Raw genomic sequence first — 18,307 nt, 5'->3', positions numbered from 1 at the left:
GGCTTATTGGACTTTAAGGTTCTTGAATTTTGATCCCTTTGAGACCACTGAAAGAGGAGAAGACAACTTCTGGAGCTTGAAGAGATGCACTTGCATGCTTATGACTCTTCTAAGAATTACAAATAAAAAGTTAAGTTCTATCATGATAGGAAGTTGGTGAAGAAGGTCTTTCATCCAGGTCAAAAAGTGTTATTGTTCAACTCTCGCCTCAAGCTCTTCCCTTGGAAATTGAAATCCAAGTGGTCTATGCCTTTCATAGTTAAGGATGTCAAACTTCATGGTGCAATTGAGTTGATGGATCCATCTTCTGATGATCGACAAAGAAGTTGGTTGGTCAATGGTAACGCCTCAAGCATTACTTTGGTGGTGAGGTTGAATGCCTTGCCACAATCATTGAGTTGGTTTACCCTTGAGCATAGTGGTGTCAAGCTAGTGATGTTAAACAAGCGCTTACTAGGAGGCAACCCAACTTTTCTAAACTTTTCTTTTTAATTGAGTTAGTTGTTTGGTTTTGATTTGTTATTATTTGACTGTTTGAGTGTTTTTAGGTTATATGCTTTTTCTCCTGGACTTCAATGCATGTCATTTGATGAGTTCAACACTCGCATGTCTTGGCTTGGGGACCAGGCCCAAGCTAGTGGAGGAGGTGGCACATTCGGAGCCGAAGCTATGGGAAAGGATGAATATGATGATGAGGAAGATTCAGATGACTTTGAGGGGAGTGATGATAGCATCTCCTAATGCTGCTAGATCATAATTTTTCTTTTGTTTTTTCTTTTAATTTTAGTTTGAGTTATGTACTTGGTTAAATGGATAGTTTACTGCAATGGTTTGGTTTAAGTGATAAATGGTTTGATTATGAGAAGTAAGATTATTTTGTGGTTGCTTTATTGTTTTGAGATTCATGTTGAGATATTGATCGGGTTAGCTTTTAAGCACATATGGTGGTTGCTCATAGTTGTTTAAGACAGATGCATGGTTTCATTTGTGATTAATGTGCTTGGCAGGATGCGTATAAAATTGTGGAACTTGAATTAACCTGTAAGAGGTTGGGCTCCAGAGTTTATTGTTGAATACTATTGCTTTGGATTCATAATTGATTTTTCTTGAGTTTCTCTATTGATCTATTTGCTTGCTTGTTACAAATGATCAATGCCATCTGTTCTTCTCCCTTGTAAGCCAATGCCAAAATTTTAACCTCAAAATTTTTCCTTTGAACCTTGAGCTGAATGTGAAAAACACCTTTGAAATCCTTGCCTTGAGTTGAGTAGAGTATGCATGTATGAGGAGAATGGTTCAAGTTTGGGGTTGTTGGGAATTGAAAAAAATAAAAATAAAAAAGAAAAAGAGCATTGAGTAAAGCAAGAAAAGTAAGAGAAGAAAGAAAGAAGAAGAATATGATGAATTCAATGAATAAAAGTTGGGATTAAGTTGAGAAATGGTTTCTCAAGTTAAAAGTAGAAAGAGAGATTAATGTTAAATTATGAAGTAACTTGTTCACTCTCTTAACTCAAGGAACTTTGTTGTTCAGAAAAACTAGTTTTCTTCTTAATCCAACCACAATACAAGCCGTAAAAAGTCCTTGTGATGATAGCTTGCTTGTGAATGTGTTTGATGTTGTTTAAATGAAAGGCAAAGTTGATTTGTGTGACATTGTGATGGTAGAGTGAAAAAGACACCTCATTATACACCTTTGAGCTTGAGTGAAACACTTTCTCTGGTGAGGAATGGTCTCATGCACTATAGGATAACATTTTGCTTGAAGCTTGATTGGCTTTGCATCTATTGTGTATTCTTTGTTATGTGAGCACCATAGTTGAAGCTTGATTGGCTAAGACATCATTATATCTTCACTGATTTTTCTATGATGGGCAGACATGAGTGATTACTTGTCTTAGAAGAAAATACTTTTTGGTGTGCTAGACCATTGTAGTATGGCTATGTTGTTTAAACCAGGTTACATTTTGGTCGAGGACAAGCAAAGTTTCAAATTTGGGGTTATGACAACGGTTGATTTTATCATTATCTGTGATGCAATTTTGATACTAAATCAACTCTCTTTGATTATGACGCTTGATTAAACTCTTGTTTTTAGTTGAATTTTTTGAATAAGTTAGTCGAGGTTATACTTAATGATTTTTATCACTAATTCCCTCAATTTTGTAAGTTATTGGTATGTTTTGGAAGAGGATCAAAGTATCAAGGAGTCGAAACCCAGGAAGGACAGCAGAAGCACCAGAATAAAAGGCTGCAGAAGGCTCAAGGATGCCTAATTGCCCTTTTCTGGGGCCCCGAACGTTGGTTGCCATGCAATCACGCCTAGTTGCCCTCTTTAGGGGCCCTCAGCGCTAGCGTTCGCGCAAGGAGGCCTGCTTGCCCTCTTCTGGGGCGCTCAGCGGTGAAGGCCATGCAACCACGCTTGGTTGCCCTTCTTTGGGGTGTTGAGCGCCGGTTACACCGCAGCACGCTTGGTTGCCCACTCAAGGGGTGTTGAGCGTCACTCTTCGCGCGGTCTCGCCTGGTTGCCCTGAGTTGGGGCGCAAAGCACCAGCGACATTTTCTTATGTGACACTTTTGATCTATTTAAAGGCTTTTACGCACTAAGTTCACATCTTTTGACGACTAAAGCACAAAAACGTCATTTTCAACCCATTGGAGGAAGCTTGGGCATGTAGGAGATTTCCTTTTCTCTTTTTAGTGTTTCCATCTCATTTACATTCTTCCATTGTAAGCCAAGGTTCTCCATGACAATGGAGAGCTAAATTCATTTTTTGTGGGGGAAAGATGTAACCTCTGAACTTTTTGTAGTTGAACATGTTTTAAATATTTTATGCTTCTTTCATTGAATGTTAGTGATTTTCTCCTATTCTTAATGCTTGTTATGTTTTGGTCATTCATAGCTTGATGATTGGATTTCTTTGTTATTGGGAAATATTTAGGAACCATGATCTAGAGGATTTCACCTAAAGGAAATATTATCTAGGACGTTTAGTTGTCTTAAGCTTCTTTTCTTAATGCAGAATTGGTTATTAGGGTTTTCAAGGGATTGTTGTCTAATAATCAAGGTTGGGCTTTTTACGCGAAGAGATTGGGTTCTAAGTAATTTTGTAAGTGACATTAACATTCCAATGAAGAAGATGAGTTCTAATATGCATGAAAGTGAAGTAGGTGAAATCTAACCATAACAACATTGTCGCAACCGGAATCGCGACGGGTCAACGATCCAAAAAAAGACGAATTTGCAAAAGTGGTTTGGAGTCGCCAGCATAGTTTATTCTGGAAAACTACGGAAAAACCATAAAATGATAAGGCATGGTCTAAGAAAACTAGATTCTATGTTCGGGAGTCGGTTACGCGTAGGGAAGGTATTAGCACCCTACAACGCCTGCCTAAAGGCAGTACCCTTAATTAAATACGCGAATGTTATGTGGTTTTCAAAATGTTTAACAATCCCCAAAATTAAAACTCTAAAGAAACAAAATATATTTTTTAGTTTTTTTAGCCCGACAAGGATTGACCTTGCTCCTACGTATTCTCATAAAAAATGAAAGTTGTACCATATGGACCGGGCGGTCGATTACAACGCCGGGACTTCTGTGACTGTCGGAGTTTCTTCTATATTTTTACTCCTGACAGCATTGTCGGGCGCGACTTGCATAAATATTCACTACACGTGTTGTGCCACCCAACCGTTCATCCTTCCACTCGGGGTGAGTAATGACGGTCTACCGTACAGGCGGTTGTGCAAAGACTGGCCGATCGACAAACTGGGTCACTAAGACTATGATTAAGGTAAATAATGATTAGAGCTATTAGGCTAGAATTGGGTCGTGATTAACTGTTCACTAATCCCAAGCCCATAGCGAAAACTATAAATACAAGTCAGAGGTAAGTGGTAGATAGGTTGCATTTACTACACATTCATTACTATTTCATTGAATCGCCAACAGTTTCTGTACTGACTTTGGCATCGGAGAATCTTTAACAGGTTCCCCCTGGACGGTAAGAGTGGACAACGGAGCTTGGAGTGAGACCAGACGACAAGAAGACAAATTGTGGAGGAGTTTGGTGACTTAGCCCCTAATAACCGAAACATTTTGGCGCCCACCGTGGGGCCGGGTTACTTGCAAAACCCAATGGTGACCACGAGAAACATGAGTATGGACGATCTAGTGGAGATGATCCAAATGTTACAACAGAAGATGGAGGAGATGCAACAGCGTCATGAGGAGGAACTCATAGTCGTCAGGGCCGAGTGTTCGGCACGCCTTGCCCGAGAAGGCGCAGGAGAGAAGGGGGAGCGAGAGAAGGACAAGGAGAGAGGCAAGGCTGCCATGGAGGATCAAACAGAACATAGCAGTGGGCCGGACAAAACGTGGAAACCCACAAAGCCGGAGGTCGAGGGAAGCAAAGCTAAATCTGTACACGCGGAGAGTGCCGCAGGGGACAAGCAGTTGGTAGTGAAGACCGAGTCCTCGTCAACACTGTTACTCCCCTTCGTCCAGGCAATCATGGACGTCCAGATAACGGAGCAGTTCGTCCCGCCTCAGTTCAAAATATATGACGGGACAATAGACCCGGAGGCCCACATCAAAACCTTTTCGAACGCAATGGCGTTCTGGACAACCAATGACGCCATTTGGTGTCGTGCGTTCTCATTACCATTGTAGGGGGAGGCGCTCGAGTGGTTTAACTCACTCCCTCCCAATTCTATCGAGAATTTCGCTAGACTACAGCGTTTGTTTAATCGACAATTCGCCATCAACAGTACTCAGAACTTGACCATCTTCGAGTTGGTCTTCCTGACACAGAGAAAGGAAGAAACTTTAAGAGCGTTCATGGATCGCTACCAGAAAACCGTCCGACGAGTGAAGGGCTTGAGCTTGGATCTTTCCCTGTATTACATCCTTCCCGCCCTCAAGTCCGGACCGTTTAAGGACAGCGTCTGCCGGCGGGTGCCCAAAACCATGGAAGAGTTGCGAGAGAGGGCGATAGACGAAATAAGGCTGGAGGAAATGAAGTTGTCGTATAAAAGGGAAAATCAGGAGAACAAGGGAGAAAGAGCGGACGGGGGGAAATCGGGTGGCCAAGTTGGGAAGCCTTGGGGATTTAAACAAAGAGAACCACCCCGGGGGCCACGATTCCAACAATACACACTATTGAACAACCCCCGGGCGAAGATTTTCCGAGAAGCTTTAAGCGCGGAGTTAATCCCGTACCTGAAGAGGCGACCGATGCCGCCAGGGGCGGACGGTAATAAACACTACATGTATCACAAGAACATGGGCCACACCACAGTGGAGTGTGTAACCCTGAAGGATAAGATCGAGGAACTAATCTATGTTGGGCAGCTGAAAAAGTATGTCATGATCGATCGCCCCCACGCACCCATAGACTGACCCAGCCCTAGGAAACCCAAGAGGCACGGAAGTTCTAGAAACAACCGGACCGACCGTTCGCGATCGGAGAGGCGATAGAGTAAAAGTCGTAGCAGGAGCCACGACCGTCCCCTGCGAGGACACATCAATACCATATCCGGAGGTTTCGCTGGAGGAGGATCTTCCTCATCCGCCTGGAAGCGTCATGTGCGGGCTTTACAGTCTGTTCACTCGGTGGACAAGCCACGGAGGACGATGTCCCCCATCACGTTTTTGGATGAAGACTTTCATGCCCCTAATCCCGATCAAAATGACCCGATGGTAATAACGGCGGAGATTGCCCGGTACGGTATAGGTAAGGTGCTAGTGGACTAGGGGAGCTCCGTAAACATCCTCTACTAGAAGACTTTCCAGCAGATGGACATATCGGAAGACCTGATCGTCCCATACAATGAACAAATCATAGGCTTTGCGGGCGAGAGGGTAGACACCAAAGGATACCTCCTACAACGTACTCCTAGGTTGGCCGTGCCTCAACGCTTTTGGGGCGATCGTATCAACCCCCCACCTCATGATGAAGTATCCCTCGGACAAAGGGACAATCTGCACTATCCAGTCGGATCAAAAAACGGCCAGGGAATGTTACGGCGCAGGCCTGAAACTTCACACGTACGATAAGAAGGAGGACGGGTGGATCCAAGGTGGCTATGGTCGACCTTGACCAAAGGACAAACACGGAAGATCGGTTGGAGCCCCTCGGGGAGATGCAGCCGATCTTAATAGGGAAGGACGCTTCCCAGACCATGAGAATGGCTCGGGGGCTAGAGCCCGAGTTGGAGCGAGAGATTTGGTCCGTCCTATGCAAGAATCGTGACTTGTTTGCGTGGACAGCCGTTGATATGCCGAGGATTCATCCCTCGTTCATGTCACATAAATTGGCACTATTCAAAGAAGCGCGGCCAGTGGCGCAGAAGAAGCGGAGGATGGGAGAAGAGAAGAGGAGAGCCATAGAAGAGGAGGTCGGGAAGTTGAAGGAGGCCGGGTTTGTTAAAGAGGTGACGTATACCACTTGGCTCGCCAATGTGGTGATGGTAAAGAAGGCCAAGAGAAAATTGCGGATGTGCACCGATTACACCGACCTCAACAAAGCCTGCCCAAATGACTCTCATCCCTTGCCGAGCATAGACGCCTTAGTAGACGGAGCCTCCGGCCAGCTGATGTTAAGCTTCCTCGATGCATATTCTGGGTACAATCAGATACCCATGTAAGGGCCAGATTGGGAAAAGACGACATTCATCATTGAGAAGGCAAAGTTCTGTTACGAAGTTATGCCATTCGGCTTGAAGAATGTTGGGGCTACCCATCAACGCTTGATGGACAAGATCTTCGCAGAACAGATCGGTCGGTGCATGGATGTGTACGTCGACGATATGGTCGTCCGTTCACCTGACAGACGATGTCATGTGAAGGACCTGGAAGAGGTGTTCTGGCAGGTCAGAAGGTACGGGATGCGGCTAAACCCGGCCAAATGCATGTTCGGAGTAGCTGTTGGGAAATTCCTTGGTTTCATGCTCACTGCCCGGGGTATCGAAGCCAATCCTAACAAATGTGCGACCATGGCGGAGATGCAGAGCCCAATCACCCTGAAGGAGCTCCAAAGATTGGTCGGCCGACTCACGGCTCTATCGCGATTCATTCCCAGGCTGGCCGAGAGGGTTAAACCGGTGGTTCGAAAGATGAAGAAGGGACCCACCGTCGAGTGGGATGCTAAGTGCGAACAGGGATTTCAGGACGTCAAATCCATTCTGATGAACCGCCCGATGTCAGGCGAAGACATGTAGATCTTTCTCGGCGTGTCTGAGTCGGCGATAAGCGTAGTGTTAATGCAAGAACAACTCAAGCAGGCTCGTATACTTTCTCAGTCGGACCCTTCAGGAAGTTGAGACACGATATCAATAGGTTGAAAAGGTTGTCTTGGCCTTGCTGAATGCGTCCAGAAGACTCCGGTCGTACTTCTAGAGTCACCAAGTGGTTGTTAGGACCAAGTTCCCCATCTCTAAGATTTTGAGGAAACCGGACCTGGTGGGACGCATGGTGGCATGGGCGGTTGAACTGTCGGAATTCGACCTGCGCTACGAGCCTAGAGGATCGGTCAAAGGCCAACATTTGGCCAATTTTGCGGCAGAATTACACCAGGTGATCAACGATGAGTGGAATTTGTACGTCGACTGGGCGTCCGGAAGAACAGTAAGCGGGGCCGGCATAGTCCTAGAAGGCCCGAACGGATTCCTGTTGGAACACTCCTTGATCTTTAAGTTCAAAGTGTCCAACAACCAGGTGGAGTACGAGGCCCTGATGGCTGGCCTAGAGCTAGCGAGAGACATGGGGGCTCAAAAGGTCGTTTGCCGAACGGACTCCCAACTGGTGGTGGGTCAGATGAACGACGAGTTCTAGGTAAAGGAAGAGCAACTCCTCCAGTATTTCCACCGAGCGACTGCCCTGGTAAAGTTGTTTGATAAGATCAATATTCAGCACATCCCTCGCAAGGATAACACCCGGGCAGACATGTTATTGAAGTTATGTTCGAGGAAAGAGAAAGGGCAATTGACGACGATCATACGCCAAGTTTTGCTACAGCCATTGGTCGAATGCTTGACGGCGTCCAGTGTTGAAGACAGGGATTAACGAATGGAGATCCGAACGCTAATGACCCAACAGGATGCAGGACAATCCATTAAGCCGGCGGACCCAAAAAAGATCGTTCGTTACCTTATGGTGGGGGACGACCTGTACCGGAGATGATTCCCCACCCCTCTCCTCAAGTGTCTCGAGAGAGAGGAATCATAGTATGTCATGGATGAGCTCCATAACGGAATCTGTGGTTTCCATACCAGTCGTCGGACTCTGAAGGCCCGGATACTGAGAGTTGGATACTATTGGCCGACTATAGAAGAAGACGCTAAGGGATTTGTCCAGAAGTGTCTCGGCTGCCAGGCACACGCCAACAACACTCACGCACCACCCCACACCCTGCACACCATAACGCCACCCTGGTCATTCGCGCAATGGGGGATGGTCGGTCCGTTCCCAATAGGCGGGGCGTAGAAAAAGTTCCTCCTAGTAGCGATTGACTATTTCACTGAGTGGGTGGAGGCGGAACCCTTGGCGACCATAACGGCCTCACAGGTCCAAAGGTTCTGCTGGAAATTGGTGTGTCGATTTGGTCTCCCTCGGACGATCGTCATAGATAATGGCCGGTAGTTCATCGATAAGAAGTTGGCCGAGTTTTACCAACACCCTCAAACAAACGGTCAAGTAGAGGCCATGAACAAGACCATAGTGGCTGAACTAAAGAAGTGACTGGGTGAAAGGAAAGGAGCGTGGGTTGAAGAACTCCCAGAAGTATTATGGGCTTATCGATACACACCGTATGGGACGATCGGCGAGACCCCTTTCAATTTAACATATGGCACCGACGCCATGTTACCGGTCGAATTGGGAGAACCTTCGTTGCGGCGCCAAATGGAAGACCTTCAGCTGAACGATGAAGAGCTAAGGGTGGAACCTAACTCCTTGGAATAGCAGAGGGACCGGGCCATATTGAGAGCCGAAGCGTGCAAGCGAATGATGGAAAGAAAGTACAATTCTAAAGTCCGACCTAGAAACTTCTAGTAGGGCGACCTGGTGTAGAGAAAGACGGAGGAAGTAAGACGGACGACAACGCACGACAAACTCGCGGACAAATGGGAGGGACCTTTTCGAGTAGCGGAAGTGTTGGGGAACGGAGCCTACAGGCTGCTGCATACAAATGGACGCCCAATTCCAAACACTTGGATCACTACTCACTTAAAATTTTATTTCAGTTGATTAGTACTTTCGATTGTACATTGTTTTCAATGATTAATACGATGACAGGGTGTACCCCTCTTTTGGACAAAGATTTCTACAATAGGCATTCCCATACGGCGTTGAATCAAAAGAAAATCCAAGTTGATGAATGGAGAGTTCCAAACGGAACCATTGTCAACTTGGTCGGGCGGTGAACAGAGAGTTCTTCCCGAAGAACCACTGCTGCCCGAAACCTACGAAAACCCAAGTTGATGAACGGAGAGTTCCAAACAGAAACATTGTCAACTTGGTTGGGCGGTGAACGGAGAGTTCTTCCCGAAAAACCACTACTACCTGGTCCTACAAAAATCCAAGTTGATGAACGGAGAGTTCCAGAAGGAACCACTGTCAACTTGGTCGGGCAGTGAACGGAGAGTTCTTCCCGAAGAACCAGTGCCGCCCAGATCCTACGAAAATCCAAGTTGATGAATGGAGAGTTCCAGATGAAACCACTGTCAACTTGGCCAGGCAATGAACAGAGAGTTCTTCCCGAAGTCCAAATTGAACGAAATTTCAAACGAAAATAACTAGCGAGATAACAGTCAGACCACCAGCGCGAAAGTAATAATAAAGCGAGTTGAAGAAAGTAAAAATTGTATTAATGTGTAGGAGATATACAAAAAGTCGATCATGGGACGGTACGGTCAACACCTAGACATGCCTAGTTGTGGGCCGACTGGCCACAAGAACAAATACATCAAGGTATTTAAATCAAAAAGCAAAAACCCCTAACTAGCTACTCGTAAAATCACTCGACCCCACGACCATCATTAACGCCACCAGTCTCGACATCCTTGGCCGCCTCGTCAATGTCCTCGACCTCCACCCTCTGATCAATGACCCCGGTGCTTGAAGGGTCCCCCATCTCCTGCGGCTCGTCCTCGGCGGTCGGGGCATCAAGGTGAATTAGGACGCCATCAAAGACATCTTTTTCAATGTCGAATCCCAAGGCATAAGGCTCCTAGTTCCCTGCTAAAATGGACGCTTGGCAGAGGGCTTTGTTGAAACCCTCCTCATGTTCAAAAACGACACCCGTTTCTAACTCGGATATCTTCTCCTTGGCCTTCGCCAAGTCATCCATCAGCGCCCGATTCTTCTGAAGGAGTTCGCCCTCCGTTTTCTTCTGGCGGGTGACTACCACCTTCAGCTGCTCACATTCCTCCCGTAGCAGGTCATGGCCACCCCGAGCGTCACGAACCTGATCCGTGGCTTTGGCCAACTTCTTTTTGACCTCACCCAACTCGACCTAGAGCTCATCGATCTTCTTATCGGAGTCATTCTAGGCGACCAACATTTGCTCCATTGTCGCCCAAAGATCCTCAGAGTCCTATTTCTCCACCCCCTACGGTCGGCAAATTCCCTGAGATACCAAGCAAGGGAAGTCGCCCGGGTGGACATTTCCAACATTGTGTTGGTTAAGTCAGCCTTAGAGAGCGGCTCTATCAACGCCCGTTGCGAGGAACTCATGTGGAAGGTCGTCCGGTCGCTCATGTTGAACGCGAGACTAAACACCCCTCCTGGCAGCGGTCTAGAAGAAGACCTCTCTTTTCCTTTGCGGGCCTTCTTGGAGGCCGATTGGGAAGAGGACCCTTCTTTGTCCTTACGCCCTTTCTCCCCCTCTTTGTGCCCTTTCCTCTTTCTCACTAAGGGTATGGCAAAAGTAGTGGCCGCCTCGGAAGAGGGATCTACGAACACAGTCGGAAGGGCTTGAGCGGGCTCAGCGGCAACGACACATTCAGCAACGTTGAGGGCTGGACTGGCCTGAGAGCCGGCAGGAGTAACATTAGGCATGCGGCTAGTTGAAGGTGCACGCCTGACGATAGGAGGACGAAGTGCGGTCAGGGCAACTTTTTCCCGGGCCTGCAAACCCTTTTCTCGAAGCCATAAAGTTGGATATGCTGGGGGGGAGGAATAGACATGATATCTGGCAAAAGCAAAAAAATTCAACTACGTTAAACACCAACGTATTGAAAGAAACGAAATAAACACGAAATACCATACCGAACGCCTTTCGTTCACAATCCTCATGACGAAGGCATTCGACTAAGTTACGAGCAGAGAGACGGCTGGGGAGAGCGTTGATGGTCCGAACAGCCTCCAAATCAACCAGGCTCAGTACACCAACTTGATACGTTTTTATTTTCCTAGGATTCCTCGTCCAATAAAAAGGGAACAAGGGGTTTCCCGCCGCATCATGGAACTCGTGATGGCCGGCCTCGTCAATGATAACTTTAAAGAATTGGTCCTTGAAATTCTTAAACGAGTCAGAGAAAGGACGGAAGAGGGTCCTATCTTTGATGGACGTCACGGAAACCCAACCACCCTTCGGGAGCGGGCGAACTTCAAAATAATGGAAGAAAACTAGGAGTGTCAGATTTACGCCAACCGCCAAACACACCACGAAGAATGCTTGGACGGTCGCTCAAGAGTTCGGATGTAGCCGAATAAGGGCGACATTTATTTCCTGGAGCACGACCATTTGAAACTCTGTAAACGGTACCCGGACACATACCTGATTGAAAAGATTGGCGTACATGAAGAAGAAATCATCCGGACTCGTTTCCTTCAAATGATAAATTCGCTCATTCCTTAGGTTGACTCCCGCCCTAATCAGTCGAGAGTCCTCTACGTCTCGGACGACATATAGCCGGTCGATTCTCCATGTCAACGCCTTTTTGGTAGCATACTCCGACGCAAACAAGCTGGCGTCATGAGGTGCCTAGTCGTACCCCAGAATGACAATCCTGGTACCGTCCAGCTCTAATGGAGAGCCATCTACAAGAATACCACCCTTGAGAAGGGGATAGGTATCCCATAGATAATCCTTTTATCCGCCTCGGCGGGGGAATTAGGCCCCGTCCCCGGAGACCAGACGGATTCTTCCAAGAAGGAGGACGACACTGAGCTCGGAGAAGAACCACTCTCACCATCACCGCCCGCCGACCTCCCTCCGCCTCTGCCCGACGACTCTGAAGAAGACTCAACATGGACAACTGCCATTTATTACCTAAAGAAAAATGAATGTTGCGAACTCGAAAGAAGAAGGAGAAAGGGAAAATGACATCGTCCCCTTTCTCTATTTATAGGAAAAAATTTTGTAACCGTCAAAACATCCTCACCGTTAAAAATTATCACGACTGACTGTCCAGATGCAGAGCCGCTTCAACTTTCGCCTCTCGACACACGACACGTGTGTTCCCGCCCAAATCAAGTTCCAAAAATCGGTAAGCAGAAGCCCAACGAATTCGGCCCAATGGCCAAGATGGCAGCCATCCAGCCTAACCATTGACGAAGACTAACGGTCAAAAACGGAGTCCCCACACCCATTGTCGAGATTTCACCCGGTCTTAAACCCAACGTTCACTACGTGAACTAGGGCTTGGGGGGCTTGTGTACCATATGGACCGGGCGATCAATTACAACGTCGGGACTTCTGTGACTACCGGCGTTTCTTCTATCTTTTTACTCTTGACAGCATTGTCGAGTGCAGCTTGCATAAACATTCATTACACGCACTATGCCACCCGACCGTTCATCCTTCCACTCGGGTGAGTAATGACAGTCTACCGTACGGGTGGCTGTGCAAAGACCGGCCGATCGGTAAACCGGGTCACTAAGACTAAGATTAAGGTAAATAATGATTAGAGCTATTGGGCTAGAATTGGGTCGTGGTTAACTTTTCACTAATCCCAAGTCCATAACGAAAACTATAAATACAGGTCAGAGGTAAGTGGTAGATAGGTTGCATTTTCTGCACATTCATTACTATTTCATCGAATCGCCAACAATTTCTATACTGACTTTGGCATCGGAGAATCTTTGACAGGTTCCCCCTGGACGGTACGAGTGACCGGACGACAAGAAGACAAATTGTGGAGGAGTTTGGTGACTTAGCCCCTAATAACCGAAACAAAAGTGTTTTTAATTTTGAAGATTCTATATGTTTTGGTATTTTTGAGAAAAAAATGAAAGTAATGAGTACTAGGTCGACGCGGACGGTCGCACGAGTACTCATACTTTTAGAAGAGCATTTAACATATCTTCAATTATTTTTTAAAAGGAAGAAAAGCATTAGGCACTAGGACGATGCGGAAGATCACACGAGCGCTTATAATTTTAAAAACATTATTTTTGTTATATTTTAAATATTTTTTAAAAGAGAAAGAGAAAGGTATTGAGCACTAGGACGACGTGTGCGGTCACACGAGTGCTTAACCTTTAAAACACATTTTGGTTATTTTTTAGTTATTTTTAAAAGAAAGAGAAAAGACATCTAGCACTAGGACGACGCGTGCGGTCACACGAGTGCTTAACCTATAAAACATATTTTTGTTATTTAATATATTTTTTTTGAAAGAAAGAGAAAAGCTCGACCTTTAAAGAGCTTCACCGGCCCGATACACTTTACCATGCCATTACACTACGACATTTTCCAGCACTCTCTCGAAGGCTTCATCGACAAATACACTACTTCCCACCACTCTCTTAGAGCTTCATCGGGCAAGTATCACTTTCCACCACCTCTTGGAGCTTCATCGGACAAGTATACACCTCCCACCACTCTACTCTCATAGAGATTCACCGGGTAAGTACCAGTACTACTCCCACCACTCTTCCAGGAGCTTCACCGGGAACGTTTATAAATTAAAGGATAATAATTTTCTATTTCAAACTTATCATAACACTTAAACATAGTCTTTTTTTTTTCTTTTCTATACACGTAAAATATTTAATCATGCATACACTACATCATTTTCCTTAACCAAAACATTTACCGCTGCACCATGAATATATCCAACATCAGTTTTCAAAATTTATTCATAAATTTAAATCTTATAATATCTTTATACTGTATTAAAATAATAACATTTCCCTATTAAAATTCTTCAGCACCAAAAGAAATCAAAATTTCCTAAAGGAATGAATAAATCACATATTGGTAATACTACTCTTATAATTAAATTAGGCACCATAAAACAATGATATCACATACCAAAAACAGACATGATCACGCTCAACTTTATTAACAACACAAAAAAAAACATATATGACACAACTCATGCTCATGAAATCAATAGAAAACTTTGGTAAAAAAAACAAAGGTTTAACATCCATTAAAATCTATATTTCTTCCCATCATTCACAAAAAATCACAACCAAACATAACAAAGCAAAGTCAGTTCCCTTACCAGGATTAAAAAAAGTTGCTAAGTCTTCATTCCTTCCCGGCGACGTGGTATGACAAACAACTCTTTCTCTCTTACTCGATCAATCGTTTTATTATCACTCACCAAAAGAGTTAGGGTTTTCTTTCAATACTCTCACGCTTGTAGTGAGTATCTCCCCTTCCGTTTCTCTTTTTCCTTTTGTTTTTCCTAAAACTTATTTAAATATCTCTATCAAAAACACCCTTTTTATTTCCTATTATCACTTAATTTATTTATTTAATTATTTGCCTAAAACATAAGTCCCAAGCCCTTACTTCTGTAGGCAACGTACCAGAATAAACCAAGGAATTCTCCCTCTGTTTAGTGAGAAAAAAAAAATATGAATTACGTTTCTCTCTCCTCTCTTATATTTAAGAAAACCAAAAATAATAATAATAATACTAAGCAAATCTTAACAACCAAACCTCACCGTATACGTGATTTCCATCCACATTTAAAGCCTTTACTCTCAGTTATTTAAATCTTTTGTAACATATAAAATATGTGTATAAATATTATAAATACCTAGATTATGCTGCATCCACCAAACTCAAATAATACAAAAATGCCTGGGCCCACCTCTTTTAATGCATATATATTAAAATCTATATTATACTAATATATATATAAACATAAATCTAACTTTCTTTTATATATATATATATATATATATATATATATATATATATATTATATTAATATAATATATAAACTTGTTCACTGTAAAAAGTTTGAACTAAAATCACTAATTTTACTAATTAAATTTTCATTCTACTCTTAAATACTTTTATTTCCCAATTTCATACCATAAATAATTATTTAATATTATAAATATAGAAATAAAAATTAAAGATATTTTTATTTTATCCCGTTCTTACCTTCTCTCCAACTTCAAAAATTTTCGTCCCCAACTTCAAAAATTTTCGTCCCCGAAAATTGTAATCATAAAGAAGCAAAACTTCATAAACTTTTTCAAAATTTACATAAATTTTTTATAATTCAATAACAACAATAGTTTTGGAACTGATCAAAGGAACATCACAACAAATTTAATGTATTCCAAAAAAAATTACAATCTATTCAACACTATAAATAGCAAGAAGACTCAACAAATATTCTCATCATGCAATCAAACTACAAACCCTCACAATAAAAACCAAAAAATTCTAAAATAATTTAGACATAGATTACCAAACCATATACAAATAGAAACATTAGACTTCTTCGCAAGAGACTCAACATCCATCCACATATTCATACACATACGAATGCAATCCACACTCATACATATACACATGCATTAAAGTCTCACAACAAAAGCTAGACGAACTCACTCCTCAAAAGGACCAAAAGTTTTTCGAAAATCTGGCTCTAATACCAAATGTAACATCCTGATTTCTTGAGATATTACGGGGTAAAATTTTTTTTAAGAAAACCTTTCTATAACACATTCAATTCAAATGCGAAATCAAATCATATCTATAAACATCATTCGTAAATCTTAAAATATCACTTTTACATAAAAGAATAACAAATCGGAAAACTTCTAAATAATAGAAAATAAATAATAAATTCCCAAAAATAACATCCCAACTCTCGTCAGCTACTCAAATCCGATTTTTATCTACAAACATTCTACTCCCGTACAAGTAGGATCATCGTAGGTGAAAACAAGAACCACAACATGTAAGGGTGAGCTAACAAAATCAGGTCATATAAACATACTTAACGATTAAACATCAACTTAGAATAAGATTTTCGAACAATACACATCATCATACACCTACCTAGATCTTCACATGATCTCACATCAAATCATTTACACCCGCACTACAGAATTCAAAATCACCAGCATATAACCATAGAATCATTTCGTCAGAGTGACCCAATTCACACAACTCACTCGGTCATTCACTAACTCTTCCCCAATTTGTTTGAAACCATTCACTATATATTGATTCACCACTGAGTCACTCACCTACAACATAAGGCTGAGTGTCACCTCCCACCACTCTCTTTAAAGAGCTTCACCGGCCCGATACACTTTATCACGCCATTACACTACGACATTTCCCACCACTCTATGAAAGGCTTCACCGACAAGTACAGTACTTTCCACCACTCTCTTAAAGCTTCACCGGAAAAGTATACACTTTCCACCACCTCTTGAAACTTCACCGGACAAGTATATACCCCACCACTCTACTCTCAGAAATATTCACCGGACACGTTTATAAATTAAAGGATAATAATTTTCTATTTCAAACTTATCACAACACTTAAACATAGTCTTTTTTTTCTTTTCTATACACGTAAAATATTAATGATGCATACACTACATCATTTTCCTTAACCAAAACATTTACCGCTGCACCATGAATATATCCAACATCAGTTTTCAAAATTTATTCATAAATTTAAATCTTATAATACCCTTATACTGTATTAAAATAATAACATTTCCCTAGTAAAATTCTTCAGCACCAAAAGAAATCAAAATTTCCTAACGAATGAATAGATAACATATTGGTAAGTCTTCATTCCTTCCCAGGATTAAAAAAAGTTGCTAAGTCTTCATTCCTTCCCGGCGACGTGGTATGACAAACAACTCTTCCTCTCTTGCTCGATGAATCGTCTTTTAATCACTCACCAAAAGAGTTAGGGTTTTCTTTCAATAGTCTCACGGTTGTAATGAGTATCTCCCCTTCCGTTTCTCTTTTTCCTTTTGTTTTTCCTAAAACTTATTTAAATATCTCTATCAAAAAAACCCTTTTTATTATTTTCTATTATCACTTAATTTATTTATTTAATTATTTGCCTAAAACATAAGGCCAAGCCCTTACTTCTGTATGCAACGTACCAGAATAAACCAAGGAATTCTCCCTCTGCTTAGTGAAAAAGAAAATATATGAATTACGTTTCTCTCTCCTCTCTTATACTTAAGAAAACCAAAAATAATAATAATACTACTAAGCAAATCTTAACAACCAAACCTTACCCTATACGTGATTTCCATCCATATTTAAAGCCTTTACTCTCACTTCCCAAATATAATTTAAATCTTCTGTATCATATAAAATATTTGTATAAATACCTAGATTATGCTACGCATCCAGTAGAAAGAAAAACAACCAAACTCAATTAACAAAAAAAAGCCTGGGCCCACCTCTTTTAATGCATATATATAAATATTTATATTATACTAATATATATAAACATAAATCTAACTTTCTTTTATTTATTTATATATATAGATTATATTAATATAATATATAAACTTGTTCTTTCACTGTAAAAAGTTTAAACTAAAATAACTAATTTTACTAATTAAATTTTCATATTACTCTTAAATACTTTTATTTCCCAATTTCATGCCATAAATAATTATTTAATATTATAAATATAGAAATAAAAATAAAAGATATTTTAATTTTATCCGGATCTTACAATTATCATCATAGATACATCACCAACATGATTACTCTAATCATGAACAACATCATGAGCATTATCGCACCATAAAGACCATAGTGAAAAGAATCAGTCATACTACAATACCCTACCTCACCAACTTAGTCACTCCTACAGTCCAATCTGTAGATTCCCCATATAGATATGGTTGAGTAATCCCGCAATCCAGCTGAGAAACATGTAATCCTGCCACACAAGGACAAGGAAGACACCTTCACCTCCACACAAGAAAGGTTCAATACCCCCAACAACCCTTCTAATGCACACAAGGCAAAAGGAATCACCTATCCGCCAAAAGCACTGAGATTTATTAGGTACAACATGTAGACTTCTCTTCCACTCTCATGCTCATCAATCACATAC

Source organism: Vigna umbellata, chromosome 6 (assembly GCF_029865625.1).
Source record: "Vigna umbellata cultivar VRB3 chromosome 6, Vumbellata_1.0, whole genome shotgun sequence".
Lineage (NCBI taxonomy): Eukaryota > Viridiplantae > Streptophyta > Magnoliopsida > Fabales > Fabaceae > Vigna > Vigna umbellata.
The sequence above is the reverse complement of the archived record's forward strand: the minus strand, read 5'-3'. Positions refer to the sequence as shown.